Genomic DNA, 14,783 nt, shown 5'->3' with positions numbered 1-14,783 from the left:
AAGGGGAAAGCGAAGTTAAAGTGAGTCGGTTAGATGCTGAAGCCAGTAAGTTTGCTGGGAAGGAAGTTAAGTGAAGTTTGTTAGGGAAGGAAGCCAGTGAGCTCTGTTAGGGAATGGAAGAGTGAAGTGAGTTTCATAGGTGCTGAAGTTAAGGCAGGAGTTGGTATTAGGGAAGGAAGTTGCCAGAATTGAGTTTGTTAGGGAAGAAAGTTAAGTGAAAGTTGTTAAGGAAGAGGTAGTGAGTTTGTTGAGTAAATAAGAAGTTAAGAAGTTTGTTAAGGTTGAGAACAGAGATGGTAGAATAAATAAAATGAAAAAGTTAAGTGAATTGTAGGCGTGATAAGAAATCCTGAATAACTAATAATGAGGAGTGAAATTAGTGTGATAGTTAGTTAGTTAGTCAGTTTGTTTATTTGTGTAAGTTTGTGTGATATAATAACAAAACATCAAGTGCCCCTGTTACAAGAGAATATTTTGGAGTCCTAAAACTGTGAGAAATGTCAGAGATTGAAGAGCAACTTAATGCAACAGATGAAGACATAAACATAAACACGCTGCCGCAGGTCAGCTTTTTCAATAAGCTCTTAAGTGATAACCTAAGCAACTATCAGTTGATAGAGGCGTGGGCTGAGGGGCGATAGCGAAAAGAAGGTTGGATGGGCGGTAAGAGGATTAACGGGGTTATGTAGAGAGAAGGTTGGTGGCGGTTGTAGAAAGTGTGCCGCCGAGGGGAAACTGCGCTGGTGAGGAGGAGCGGAAAGGATTAGAGAGAGAAGTGTGCAAGGAAAGAGAAAGTTAAATTAGAGTGAAGAAGTGAAGCAATTCACAGGATAGACATTATTGTGATGAGGGAAGAAAGAAGGTGGAAGAAGATAGACTCTTTGATAAGGAGGTGAAGAAGATTTATAAGCTACAGAAAGTAATGAAGCGATATACTTGTTTGTAAAGTAGAATTTTACATAAAGATTAGAAACGATAATTTTAATTTAAGTTGAGTATAGATTGTTTGTCTCTAGAAGATATTTCAAGGAATTTAATGTAATATATGTAAGTTTTATGGAAATGAATAGGAATTAAATAGCAATAAGTTTGTTTAGAAAATTTGAGAAACAATGTAATTTGTTATAAATGGAAGATATATGAAAAGATTACGAAAAAAACAAAAAATACTATTTGTTTAGAACAGTGTGAAAGAAATATTTTGCTGCATAACGACGTGATATGTAAACTGCATCAGAAGGTAAAACAACAGAAAAAATAAGTGCTTATAATGTACAGGTGAAGGTGGGTGCATCAGCCACAGCTGCGCGGTGTTTGGTGTCTGGGATCTGTTGGCCCGCTTTGAAAGGGGGTTAAAGCGGTAAGAACTGATCAGTCTGCTGGCATCATCAGCAGTGGAGAGTCCAGGACTACCACAGTTACCTTCCCCAGGTTTCAGCAGTGCACCCACTGATCGAGACCAGCCTGGAGAGGGAGGATGAGCAGGTGGGTGATTCAATGCCGACCACCCACAGCCGGGATTCAAACACGGGACTATGGGAGTAGTAAGCCAGACACGCTGACCAATATTATATCAAGGTGGTAAACATAAAAAAAAAAAACACTGAACACTTAAATGCAGTGTTTAAGCTGAAAAATGGAATTAAAGATGAAAAAAAGCAAACCAATGTCACGATCAAATACACAGACAAATAAAGGAGTGATTAATATAAAAAAATGATGATTAGAAAAAAGTTCGACATGCAAAATCATCTACGTGGAAATGTGACAAAACCAGAAAGAAACTTAACAAAGAAACTCAACCCGATGAAATGGCAATAAAAAAAAGATGAAAGGAAGAAATGAGAAACAGCAGGTCATATATGAGAAAAGAAGTTACCAAAAAGTATGTGATGGAATGTCTAGGCATAATAACGATGAAAAGAAAATGCAAAACACAAGCGAAAGAAGGAATAAGAACAAATATTGACACTAATGAAAGTTGAAATATAAAAATGCAAAGAAGATGAGGAAAAAGAGGTAACAAGATGAAAATTGTTGTTAAAATAAAAATAAAAGATATATAAAAAGAAACAAATGGTGAAGTAAAATATCAGAAGATATAAGAAGAATTAAATGAAGATTAATCACGACCATCTTGAAAATAAGTTACATTTTGACACGAATAACAAACACAACATAATAACATAGAATAACAATGATAAAAAAGGTAAAAAAAAGAACTGTTAGCTAAATTCAGATACAGGCCCATAGAGAGGTAAAGCTTGAATCAGGCCTATGCGTGGCTTAGCAACAGGGCAAAATTAAAAGAAAAACCAGCAATAAAATCTGACCATCGGGATATGCTATAGTGGGGTCCACTAAGGTTCGGTATTAGGTCCCACTTTTGACATTTATTATTTATATCAATGAAAGCTTAAGACACAAGGAATTAAGTAACGATGCAGCATGAAATTGCAGATGATACCTGCAGATTGCAGTAAGAAACAGCCGGACTGTGATCGGATGCCAGTATTCTGCAGCAAGCAAGCAAGAAGCCCCAAAGTTTTCTCAAACTATATTTAGTATTAGTTAAGACCTCATTTTGGATCATGTGGTTCAGTTTCAAGTCAGCCTACTATAGAATGAATATCAACAATGTTAGAATTGGTGTGAGAGGAGGACACCAAGATGATTCACGAGGTTAATAGAATTCACCGCGAGGAAAGACTCAAACAGTTAAAATGCAATCTCTAGAAAAGCAGAAGGGTGCGTGGAACATGAGCCCGAAGGTTTTAAATGGATGAAGGGCTTTAATAAGGGAGACATTCACTATAAGGTTTTGTTGGTGAAGGTCCGGCAGGGACAGAAGTAACGGGTTTAAACTGGATAAGGCCTAGATTCAACAGGGACACTTAGGCAAAAATTATTTACTAGGGTAGTAAGATGGAGTGAAGACCAAACATGAGCAGCGTGGTGAGTGCACCAATACAATTAAGCCAACATTCAAAAATAGACTAGATAAATTCATGGACATGAGTGATGTTAGGTGGGGTTAGATACTGAGTGCCTTAAGCAAAGAGCTGCACTCATTACAGACCTGCAAACTCGGCCCCAAGACCTGCGTTCTTATGTTCTGATGTTCTTATCGATTAAAAGATTGGGCTGAGAGACAATGAAAGAAAAAAAGAAAGAAAAAGGAAGACACACAGAAAGAAAGAAATAGAGGAAAAGAAAAAATACAAAACAACATATAAAAAAGTAAAGAGAAAAGACAAAAATAATGTTGGAAAGCTAAAATGAAGAGATATATTTAATGCTAATGAGAGGCAAAAATACTAATATTACAATTTAGAGAAAAAATATAGAAAAATAATTAATTAGCAAATCAAAATGTTGAAGAGAAATGCTGAATAGAAAAAAAGTTACAACGGAAATAAATAACGAGAAAGTAAAAGTTACAAAAGAATATTGAGAAAAGAAAATGTTAGAGAAAAGGCATTGAAAAAGAAAATGTAATAAAAATGTCAAAATCGAGAAAAATAATTGTTAAAGTAGAAAAAAAATGTAGAAAAGTAAAAAAAACAGTTGAAATTTAAATACAAAATAAAATGTTAATAAAAAGTATAGATAAAAAGTAAACCAGAAAATAAAGAAAATGGGAAACAAACGCTAAAGGAAAAAAGAAGAAAGAGAATGATGGAAGAAGAAGAAGAAACAAATGGCACACATGTAAGGAAAAGAAAAGAGAAGAAAGAGCAAGGAAAGAAAAAAAATGAAGCGAAAAAGAAGGAAAAAAGAGAGAGAGAGAGAGAGAGAGAGAGAGAGAGAGAGAGAGAGAGAGAGAGAGAGAGAGAGAGAGAGAGAGAGAGAGAGAGAGAGAGAGAGAGAGAGAGAGAGAGAGAGAGAGAGAGAGAGAAGGACATGTCCAAAGCTGCACAGAAAGGAAAAAGAAGAAAAGAATGATGGGCAAGTGCAAAGTGACAAATGAGAGTAGATAGAAAGATTACAGAAGAGGAAGAGAGGAATAACAGGGTAAACAAATGTATGAAAGAATGATGAAGGGGGACAGATGATGATTGAGAGGGTAACTTCAGCAGCAAAGGAGAGGAGATGAATAAGGGGAAATGAAGAGAAAGGAGAAATGAATGAAATGAAGAGTGAGAGAATGAAAAGAAAGGTAAAAGGAAAAAGTTGATGATGTAGGAAATAAAAGGGAAGAAATGGATGAAAAGTTTTGACGATTTCTAAAAGTGAGAAGAAAGGTGATGAAGGAGAGAGAGAGAGAGAGAGAGAGAGAGAGAGAGAGAGAGAGAGAGAGATGAGAGAGAGAGAGAGAGAGAGAGGAGAGAGAGAGAGAGAGAGAGAGAGAGAGAGAGAGAGAGAGAGAGAGGAGGAGAGAATAAATGAAAGAAAGAAAATAAGAAAAAGAGAGAGAAAGAAGGAAAAAAGATGCAAAGAATGAAAAGAAAGAAAAGAGGGGAGAAAATGACAAAATATGAGATAAAGAGAAAAGAGAGAAAGAGAACAGACAGAGAAAAGAAAGATGCAGCCAAAAAAACTAAAAACGAGAGAAAAGACAGAAAATGACAGAAAATATTCTTTGCTCGTCATCTCTTTTGACAAGGGGGACACTAATATCACCACCCAGCATCATCATTGCAACAAATGCAAAGGGAAGGAAGAGAAGAAGAGGAAAGAAGAGAGAGCTTATTTACTTCCAGTTTAGTGCCTTTCTCTCTTCTAATCATTCTCTTTCCTGCTCCTTCTATTTGCTTTTATTCTTGTATCAAGAATTTTGAAGCAGAGAAAAGAGGATACTAAAAAGAACAATAAAGAAGGGAGATGACAAGAAAAATAAAATGTAAAGTGGCTTAATGGAAAGAAAGTGAAAAAGAATGAGAAGAAGCAAGAAACATATGGAGAAAGTGATAAAGAAGGATGGGGCTACAAAGAAAGGGCATAGAGGGAAGATGGAGAAAGAGAAAGGAAAAAATGCGAGTAAATAAGGATAGGAAATGAACAGAGAAGGGAGGAGAGAGGAAATGAGGGAAGAGACAGGCAAAAGAAAAAGTTTGGGAAAGAAAAAAATAAAGATAGATGCGAAGGAGGAAGATGTGTCAAAAGAAGAGAGGAAGCAACGTGGGGATAAGGGTAAGAACTGAGGAGAGAGAGAGAGAGAGAGAGAGAGAGAGAGAGAGAGAGAGAGAGAGAGAGAGAGAGAGAGAGAGAGAGAGAGAGAGAGAGAGAGAGAGAGAGAGAGAGAGAGAGTAGAGTAGGAGGGAGGAGAGAAGAGGAAGAAAGGACAGCAGGAAAAAATAATAAGGAAGACTATTGGAGATGCATGATGAACGATAGGGAGCGATAGGCGAGAGGAGAAGGGATAAAGAGGAAGGAGGAGAGGGACAGATAAAGAGGAGAGGAAGAGAAGAAGGGGAGGAAAATATGCAAAAAAAAAGAGGAAGAAATAGAATGAAGAAAAAAGTAGAATGAGGAAAAGTAACATGAAAATGGAGTGCTAGAAGAGGATGATAGGCAGTAACTAAAAATTAGGGTAAAATACAAAACGTAGAGGAAGGATAAAGGAAAGAGGGCATTGAGGGGAAAGAGGAAGGAAGGGACAAGAGAGAGATGAAAACTGAAAGTCAAAGTTACAGGCACAAATTAGCCTAACATGTGCTTATTAGGGGCTATGTGTAAACACGAAAGGAGAGGGGAGGGAAGAGGGAATGAGAAGGTGAAAGTAGAGGGAAGATGGGAAGAATGATGGAAAGGAGAGGGGATGAGGAAGATGCTCGAGAAGAAGGGGAAGGGGAAAGGAAGGGAAGACAACGAAGAAGAAGACAAAGATATGAAAAGAAACGGATTAGGAAAGAATGGAGGAATAGGAAAGAAGATGAGATTGGAAAGAATGGGAAAAGGATATGATGGGAGAGTAAAGGAAGGAAAAGGAAGATGGGAAGGTTGAAAAAAAGGGAATGGGAAAGAATGGGAGAATAGGAAAGAAGATGAGATTGAAAAGAATGGGAAATGGAAATAATGGGAAGGTAGGGAAGGAAAAGGAAAATGGGAAGGTTGAAAAGAAAGAGAAGAAAGGAAGAAAAGCACTTATAGAAAGGAAGGGCCAGAGAAGAAAGAAGAAAGAAGAAAGGAAGAAAGGGTTGACAGGTTGAAGAGGTAAAAGGAAGAGGAAGAATAGGAAGAGATTGAAAAAAAAACAGGAAGAAAGGGGAAAGGAAGGAATAAGGAAGAGAAGGAAAATGAGAGGGAAGAAAAGAAAGGGAAGGGGAAAGGAGGGGATGATAAAGAAGAGGAAGATGAGAAAGTTGAAAATAAAGGGAAAGAAAAAGAAAGGGATAGAAAGATAGTGAAGAAGATAGAACGTTGAAAAGAAGAGGGAGGGGAAAGGATGGAGGAGAAGGAAAAGAGGGAAGATAAGTTAAAAGGAAAGGGGAAAGAGAAAGGGTGGGATAGGGAAGAGAAGGGAGATGAGAAAGTTGAAAAAATGGGGAAAGAAAAGAAAGGAATAGAAAGATAGAGAAGAAGATAGAACGTTGAAAAGAAAAGGGAGGGGAAAGGAAGGAGAGAAGGAAAAAGGGGAAGGTAAGTTAAAAAGAAAGGGGAAAGAGAAAGGGTGGGATAGGGAAGAGAAGGGAGATGAGAAAGTTGAAAATAAAGGGAAAGAAAAAGAAAGGGATAGAAAGACAGTGAAGAAGATAGAACGTTGAAAAGAAAAGGGAGGGGAAAGGATGGAGGAAAAGGAAAAATGGGAAGATAAGTTAAAGAAAAAGGGTGGGACAGGAAAGAAGATGATATAGTGCTGAAAATAAGGAGGAAAAGAAAAAAGGATAGAAAGACAGTGAAGAGAAAGTTTGAAAATAAGGAAAAGAAAAAGAGTTAAAGACAGTGAAGAAGATAGAACGTTGAAAAGAAAAGGGAGGGGAAAGGATGGAGGAAAAGGAAAAATGGGAAGATAAGTTAAAAAGAAAGGGGAAAGAGAAAGTGTGGATTAGGGAAGAGAAGGGAGATGAGAAAGTTGAAAAAAAGGGGAAGAGAAAAGGATAGGAAAATAGGAAAACAAAGGAAGGAAAGGGAGGGTGTGAGGCATCTATAGGCACCCCTTTTCATTTTTAGGGAGGTGAAGGGGCATGGCGGGGAGTGATTTTTTTTTTTACTTTTTTTTTTTTTTAATTCTTTGGAGAGATTTTATTTTTTGCTGTATTTTATTTTTATTTCTGATCTTTTTTATTCTTTTATGTTTTCTACCTGTACTACTTTTACCTTCTTTTTCCTTCTTTTCTTCTTTTCCCCTTTTCGTTTTTCTTTTTTCTTCAGTTTTCCCCCTACCCTATTCCTCCTCTGCCTCCTCCTCTTCATTTCCTCCTTCAACGTTGAGGAAATGTAAACTCTGGGTCCAGAAATACTGCACACAACATGCATGGAGGCCTGTAGGTCGCACGAGGAATCGGGATCTGAGTCACCATCAGCAGTGACCTGAAACACGTGGATAATAGATAACAACAAGAGAGAGGGGGAAGGGGGATAGATATAGATAGATAGATAGGAGAATAGATGAATGGATGAATAGATAGTGAGAGAGAGAGAAGAAAAGAGGAATGAAGGAGGAAAGGAAGAAGAAAAGAATTAAGAAGGAGGGGAGGAAGTTTGAGAGGGAAGGAAGAAGGGAGGGAGGGAGATACGATGTGAAGGAAACGTAGAGGAGAGAAAGAAAAGAAAGACAGGGAAGAGGAAGGAAGAATAAAAGGGAGGAAAAATAAATGGAGAGAGAGAGAGAGAGAGAGAGAGAGAGAGAGAGAGAGAGAGAGAGAGAGAGAGAGAGAGAGAGAGAGAGAGAGAGAGAGAGAGAGAGAGATCAGTATATTTTCTCTCCTCCCGGAGGAAAATAGAAATGGACGATAAATGGAAGAACATATATAGGAAAACGAGAGGAGAAAAATGATGAATATAGGAAAATGACAAAATATAGAAGACAGAAATAGGAAAAAGAAAAGAAATGGATGTCAAAATTAAAAAAAAAGCATATAAAGCCAACACTATGCTCGGGTTTTTATAGCGAAGAACATGGAGATTAAAACGCCAAAGGTAATTTTTTTCTTTATATAACTCAATGGGAAGACCTCACCTCGAATACACGGTGCAGTATGGTCCCCTAATCACAGGAAGGGTATTACATTTTTAGAGAGTTCAGTGAGGCGTTACGAGGAAGAAGAGGAAGAGGAGGAGGAGGAAAACAATAACAACTAGCAAAGATAAGACAAGAAAAGATAGAGGAAAGGAACGTGCAGCAAGGACAAAAAGAATAGGGAGAGAAGGAAAGGAGAGAGTAAGACAGAAATGAAAGAGATAAACATTCTTAAGGGTTCAGCCGCATAAGAACGACTAGGATTCAGTCTCTTTACGCTGGAAAATAGACGCTTACTAGGGGACATGATTCAGGTCTTCAAGTATACCAAAAGAAGTTCAGTAACATCGACCACAAGTTTTTTGAGGTAGAAGCCAACTCAAGAACCAATAATTGTAGAAACCACCAACTCTCTTAAAAATCGCGTCGACCGTTACTTCGCTGCGTCGGGAGTGAACTGAACGTAAATACCGAGGTGTTATGATCTCAGCGGGTATGAAGTGACTGTCGAGCAGCGCATATCACTAAAGCGGAGTGCCTCGTAATCAGTCAGTAGTCTTTCTGTTGTATGCATTTCCTTGTTTATTTGTTTCCTCCTCCTCCTCCTCCTCCTCCTGGAGGAGCAAGGGAGGAGGAAGGAGGTTATTGGGCAAGGTCGTCAGGTGGTTAGTGGCAGAACGATGACACCTCCACCTGACACCCACCTAATGATACTGCTGCACGTGAGCTGTGGGTAGGCAAGTGCACATGACACACACACACACACACACACACACACACACACACACACACACACACACACACAGGATGATGAAGGTGCTGTTGCTGCTACTGATAATGATGATGATGATGATGATGAGGCTAATAAGGATAAGAATATGAATAAGAATAACAAGAAGAAAAGGATGAAAAGTTAGTGAAAAACAGAATAGGTAGAAGATGAAAAATAAAATGAACAGGAAAATGAGGGAAAAGCATAGACATGAAAAGCAAAATAAATAGGAACAAAAAAAAAAAAAAAAAAAAAAGCAGCCAACACTTGACATTATATTTTAAACCACCACCGTCAGTAGGGGAGGCGGTGGCTGAGTCGTCAGAGTAACGGCTCCATGTTCAGGAGGACGCGAGTTCAATCCCCGCCCGGTGCCACCAAGCTGGGATTTTTCAGCCGCCGCCGAGTGGCTTAAAACTACCCACATGCTGTCCAGAAGACCACCTATCAACCCGGACTCAATATTCTAGGATCAAAGATGAGCTCTGGGAGGGCAGCATGAGCCAATGCAAGATGGCGCCACTATAAACACTCGCCTGCGCCAGAACGGGCTGGGCCGACCATCAGGACCCACCGGAAAGAAGCCTTGGACTGACCATCAGGATCCACCGGGAAGAAGCATACCGGCGCAATAGGCCGCAAAAAAAAACAAAAAAAAAAAAACTATTGAAAACTCTACGGATTAAAAACCCTGCCCTCGCCCCTCACCTGTGCCTAGTGAGCGACGCACACCTGCACACTGCCCGGCCGCCGGCGTGGGTGTGGGGGACAGGTGTAGATAACATGAAAAAGAGATAAACATAAGCGCAGATTTTCACTACAATATATGCGAAGCCACACCGTCATTTGCAGGCTTTCACATTATCTTTTTTTCTTTCTTTTTTTTTTGGTAACTCTCACGGCTCAGTCTGTCCATGTACCAAAAGCTTCACATACCTTGGATAGCGTAGCCGTAATGCATAACAATGGTGGGTAGTTTACACACACACACACACACACACACACACACACACACACACACACACCATCATTTGCAGGCCTTCACAGTATATTTTTTGCTTTCTTTTTCTGGTAACTCGCACGGCTCGGTCTGTCCATGCATGTGGTGAGGAAGTCGAGGTCACCAAGAGCTTCACATACCTTGGTAGCGTAGTGCAAAACAATGATGGGTCTCACCAGGGTCACAGTAGTATAGTAACAGTAATAACGACGATAAAGTCATACATAAACATAACAGAGAAGAAAGAATATTAATACAAAATAAATAAATAACAGCCTCCTCCCCCCCTCCCCCCCGAACATCGACATCACCAAAAGTAGCAACAACAACAACAACAGAACACTTCACTGACCCGCTCATCAAAAAAAAAAAAAAAAAAAAAAAAAAAAATAGGTTTCACGTCGCCAATATTTTACGTTCCACAGTTAGCTAATGAGTAATCGACTATAATTTATGGCATTTGTTATTGCTGCCTGCACATTATTGACGCTGACGACTGTTCACTCTGCGTAGGCCAGCAAACAGTATCCACGAAATCGGCTGCAGGTTGCCGTTGCGCGATAATGTACACTTCAGACTCGGGTGAACCGACTTTTTATAGTACAAACGTAAACGAGTGAAAAAAGTGAATATTATGAAAAAGACCGTTCATTATGCCACTGAGCAACATAATAAAATTTTCCCTCACTTACTGGAACAACTAGACTTCCAGACAGTACAGGACACGTGGGCGAGGATTCGTGACTGGCAGGCTTCACACGCAAACACGAAAAATAATCTAGTACAAATGAAGACAAAATCGCTCATAACTTTATTTTTATTTATTTATTTATTATTATTTTTTTTTTTACGTCTACAACTATAACGTCGGTAGGTTTGCTTGAGGGGCCTGGATGGTGTTCGGCCCCAGCCCGTCATGGCGCAGGCAAGTGTTTATAGTGGCGCCATCTTCTCTTTATTCATTTATCTACAAAATCAATGTCTACTTTATTTATCGGAACAAATGAACTCCCCCTACAGCAGAGGACAAGTGTTAGAGGACTCGTGGCTTTACAGACGAAAACACAGACGAAAAAAAAAATCTAGTCTGCCTTGATAGCTTTTGAGTAGATTGTGAGACCGTTGAAAAGTGTTATTAAATCCTAGAAGTGTCGTGGCTATCCTCTTACACACACACACACACACACACACACACACACACACACATGATTCGCATATTTTCACGGCTGATTTATCCCACACGAATGTTTATGGCGGCCTGGTTTTTGTTCGTCTCGTTTCAATAACTCTTGATGAGGCGAATTATTCCGTGACGCGACCACCACCTGCACCACCACCACCACCACCACCGCCACCATCACCACCACCGCCACCACCACCATCACCACCACCGCCGCCGACGCCACCACCACTACCACCAAAACCACCACCACCACTATCATCATCATAACTTATTATCAGTCAAAACTATCACGACCTTCATCTTTCATTCTTTCTTTCTTTTTTTCAGTATTTTTTGTCTTTTCTTTTCTTTCAATATTTTTTCTTTTGCCTTCTTTTTTATCTTTCTTTCTTTTCTCTTTTGATATTTTTTTTTTCTTTTCTTTTACTTTCTTTCAATATTTTTTTCTTGTCCTTTCTTTTTATGTCTTTCTCTTTCTTTCTTTTTTTCTTTCAATAATTTTTTCTTTTCCTTTCTTTTCTATCTTTCTTACCTTCTTTTTTTTTCCTTCCCTTCTCTCTCTCTCTCTCTCTCTCTCTCTCTCTCTCTCTCTCCTGAATACCATTGAATTATACACGCCATTGAAGGCAAAGCAAACGTTCACAATAAAGATACATTCACGACGCTCAAGCAATATTGACGTTTGTGTTTATTTAGTATTAATATTTATGTTTATTTTTACGTTTATTATTAATGCGACTCGTGTGTGTTTGTTTCCTGGTTTGAATTTGTCCTCTTTTCAAATGACATCTAGGTAAGGTTGGCATGACTCTTTTACTACTACTGCTGCTGTTGAAATAGATAGATAGATAAATAGATAGGTAGATAGATAGACAGATAGATAGATAAATAGATGATATAACTCTCTTACCATAAAAAAATGGGAGGTACAAAGTGCGGGATGGAGAGAAAAAGTGACAAGCTGAAAAATGAAATGGGTGAGATATGAGAGAAAGAGCTTAAGTGATGAGGAGGAAAAGTGTAAAGTGAGGGGAAATGCGTGAGGGGTGAGGGAAAAGGGATAAAGGGTGTGGGATGAGGAGAAAGGGGTGAAGGGTGATGGGAGAAGAGAGAGATGAGAAGAAAAGGAAGAGGAGAAAGGAGGAATAGGTAAGGAGTGAGAGGAACAGGATAAGAGGTGAAGGGAACAGGGTGAGGGGTCAAGGGTGAAGCGAGGAATGAAGGAAAAAAAGATGAAAGGTTGAAGGAAAAAAGAAATGGAATGATGGGGCGAGAGAGACTAATGATGGAAGGAAGATAAAAAGGTATGAAGGGAATCAGGCGCAGGGTGAAGGGAAAAAAAGTGATGGGTGAGGAGAATGGGGTGCGAGCTGAGGGGAAAAGAGGGGAGGGAAAAAAGGGTGGGGAAAAAGGCTGGGGAAAAAGGCTGGGAAAAGGGTGGGGAAAGGGTGGGGAAAAGGTGAGAAAAGTAGGGTGGGGGAAAAGATTGGGGAAAAGGGTGGGGAAAATAGGGTGAAAAAAAAAGGGGAGGAAAAAAGGTGAGAAAAAGGTGAGAAAAGTAGGGGGAAAAGGGTGGGGAAAAGGGTGGGGAAAAATAGGTAGAAAAAAGGGTGGGGAAAAAAGGGTGGGGAAAAAAGGGTGGGGAAAAAGATTGGGGAAAAATAGGGTAGAAAAAAAGGGTGGGGAAAAAGGGGTGGGGAAAAAAGGGTGGGGAAAAAAAGGGTGGGGGAAAAAGGGTGAGGAAAAAAGGGTGAGGAAAAAAGGGTGGGGAAAAAGGGCGGGGAAAAAAAGGGTGGGGGAAAAAGGGTGAGGAAAAAAGGGTGGGGAAAAAAGGGTGGGGAAAAAGGGCGGGGAAAAAAAGGGTGGGGAAAAAAGGGTGGGAAAAAAGGGTGAGGAAAAAAGGGTGGAAAAAAAGGGTGGGGAAAAAAGGGTGAGAAAAAGCAGGGGAAAAAGGTGGGGAAAAAGGGTGGGAAGGTGGAAAAGGGTGGGGAAAAGGTGGGAAAAGGGTGGGGAAAAAGGGTGGGAAAAAGGGTGGGGAAAAAGGGTGGGGAAAAAGGTGGGGAAAAAGGGGAGAAAAAGGTGGGGAAAAAGGTGGGAAAAAAGGGGGGAAAAAGGGTGGAAAAAATTGGAAAAAAGATAGGGGAAAAAAGGGTGGGAAAAAGGGGAAAAAAGTGGGGAAAGGTGGGGAAAAAGGTGGGGAAAAAAAAGGGTGAGGAAAAATTGAGGAAAAAGGTGAGGGTGGGAAAAAGGAAAAAGGGTGGGGAAAAGGGTGAGGAAAAAAGGGTGGGGAAAAAAGGGTGGGGACAAAGGGCGGGGAAAAAAAGGGTGGGGGAAAAAGGGTGAGGAAAAAAGGGTGAGGAAAAAAGGGTGGGGAAAAAGTTGAGGGCAGAATATATGTCCACTTCCCTTCAGTATGCAAATCACGGCACTATATCATCATACTCGGGTCTGTGTGATGGGCGGCAGAGGACAGTGACAAACACACACACACACACACACACACACACACACACATCTTTTTGTGTGTATGTGTGTGTTCACGTATACCCATAATCACTCAACTACCTCACCACCACCATCACCACTACCACCACCACCTCCACCACCTCCACCACTCCTTCACCTGTCATGCCTCACCTAATCAGCTTCTCCGGCAGGTAATCAGGAGCCTCGTGTCACCTGGTTAGCTCGTCTGCATAATTGAGGAGGTTCGGCCTTGAGTGGAGGAGGCAGTTCGTCAGTCAGTCACTCAGTCAGTCAGTCAGTCAATCAGTCAGTCAGTCCGTCAGTTGGTCTGCTCGTTATTCGGTCTGTCAGTTAGTCTTTTAGTTAGTCAGTTGCATGTTTGTTTGTCAGCCAGTCAGTCAGTCAGTCAGTCGGTTAGTTAGGCAGTGCGTCAAATCCTCCAATAGTTAGTTTAGGTAGATAGTCAAAATTCAGTCAGTCAGTCAGTGAGGTTAGGTTAGGTTAGATTAGGTCAGGTCAGTCAGCCAGGCAAGGAGACAGTTACACACACACACACGCACACACACACACACACACACACACACACAAAGACACCAATCTACAAGCAAACCACGCCCTATCTGATTCATTCTGCACGCGAGTGGATAATTGTGGCAGAGGTCAACGCTACTTCATGACTGCAAGAGTGGAGCGGGCGGGATTTATTTGATAGGAAATTTCGACAGAGTATCGCCATGAGGAAAAGCCAATCGAGGTTGTTACGTGTCATTAGTGGGTGTGATGAGCCGCTTCCTCCGCCCACACCATGCCTCCATCACCCACACCTCATCTCCACCAGCGTCACCACTCCCAGCATCGCTAATATTCGCAACTGTAAACCGTATCACGCCCGACTTTTTGAACGTCGTATCAGTCTTTAGTGACCATAATGTGGCGTTTTTCAAGGCTTCCGTCGCTCGTCAAGTATTACCAAAGTCCGAAAATCTGAATCGGGATCTCATGACTGTTACTGTTAGCGTTCATGGTATAGAAGCTTTGTCAGACTGCCACTAGGGTCATAAAACTACCCTTGGAAATGCCCACACCCCTTACGAAAACTTAAAACTACCCACGGAAATGCCCACGACCCTTACGAAAGCCTTAAGGCTACCCATGGAAATGCCCACGCCCCTTACGAAAACCTTAAAACTACTAACGGAAATACCCACGACCCTTACGAAAGTCTTTAAACTACCAACGG

The 14,783-nt window shown here is 40.5% G+C and overlaps 1 long non-coding RNA gene across 1 annotated transcript in view; it reads right to left on the bottom strand.

The window, feature by feature from the left end:
• Nucleotides 1-13,673: 13,673 nt before the first annotated feature.
• LOC126988953 (uncharacterized) overlaps nucleotides 13,674-14,783 on the bottom strand; it is a 2,996-nt gene continuing 1,886 nt past the window's right edge. The window contains exon 3 of the long non-coding RNA XR_007742689.1: nucleotides 13,674-14,783. This exon is cut by the window's right edge and continues 151 nt beyond it. This is a non-coding gene — a long non-coding RNA (uncharacterized LOC126988953).

Source organism: Eriocheir sinensis, unplaced genomic scaffold (assembly GCF_024679095.1).
Source record: "Eriocheir sinensis breed Jianghai 21 unplaced genomic scaffold, ASM2467909v1 Scaffold1017, whole genome shotgun sequence".
NCBI classification, from domain to species: domain Eukaryota; kingdom Metazoa; phylum Arthropoda; class Malacostraca; order Decapoda; family Varunidae; genus Eriocheir; species Eriocheir sinensis.
The sequence above is the reverse complement of the archived record's forward strand: the minus strand, read 5'-3'. Positions and strand labels throughout refer to the sequence as shown.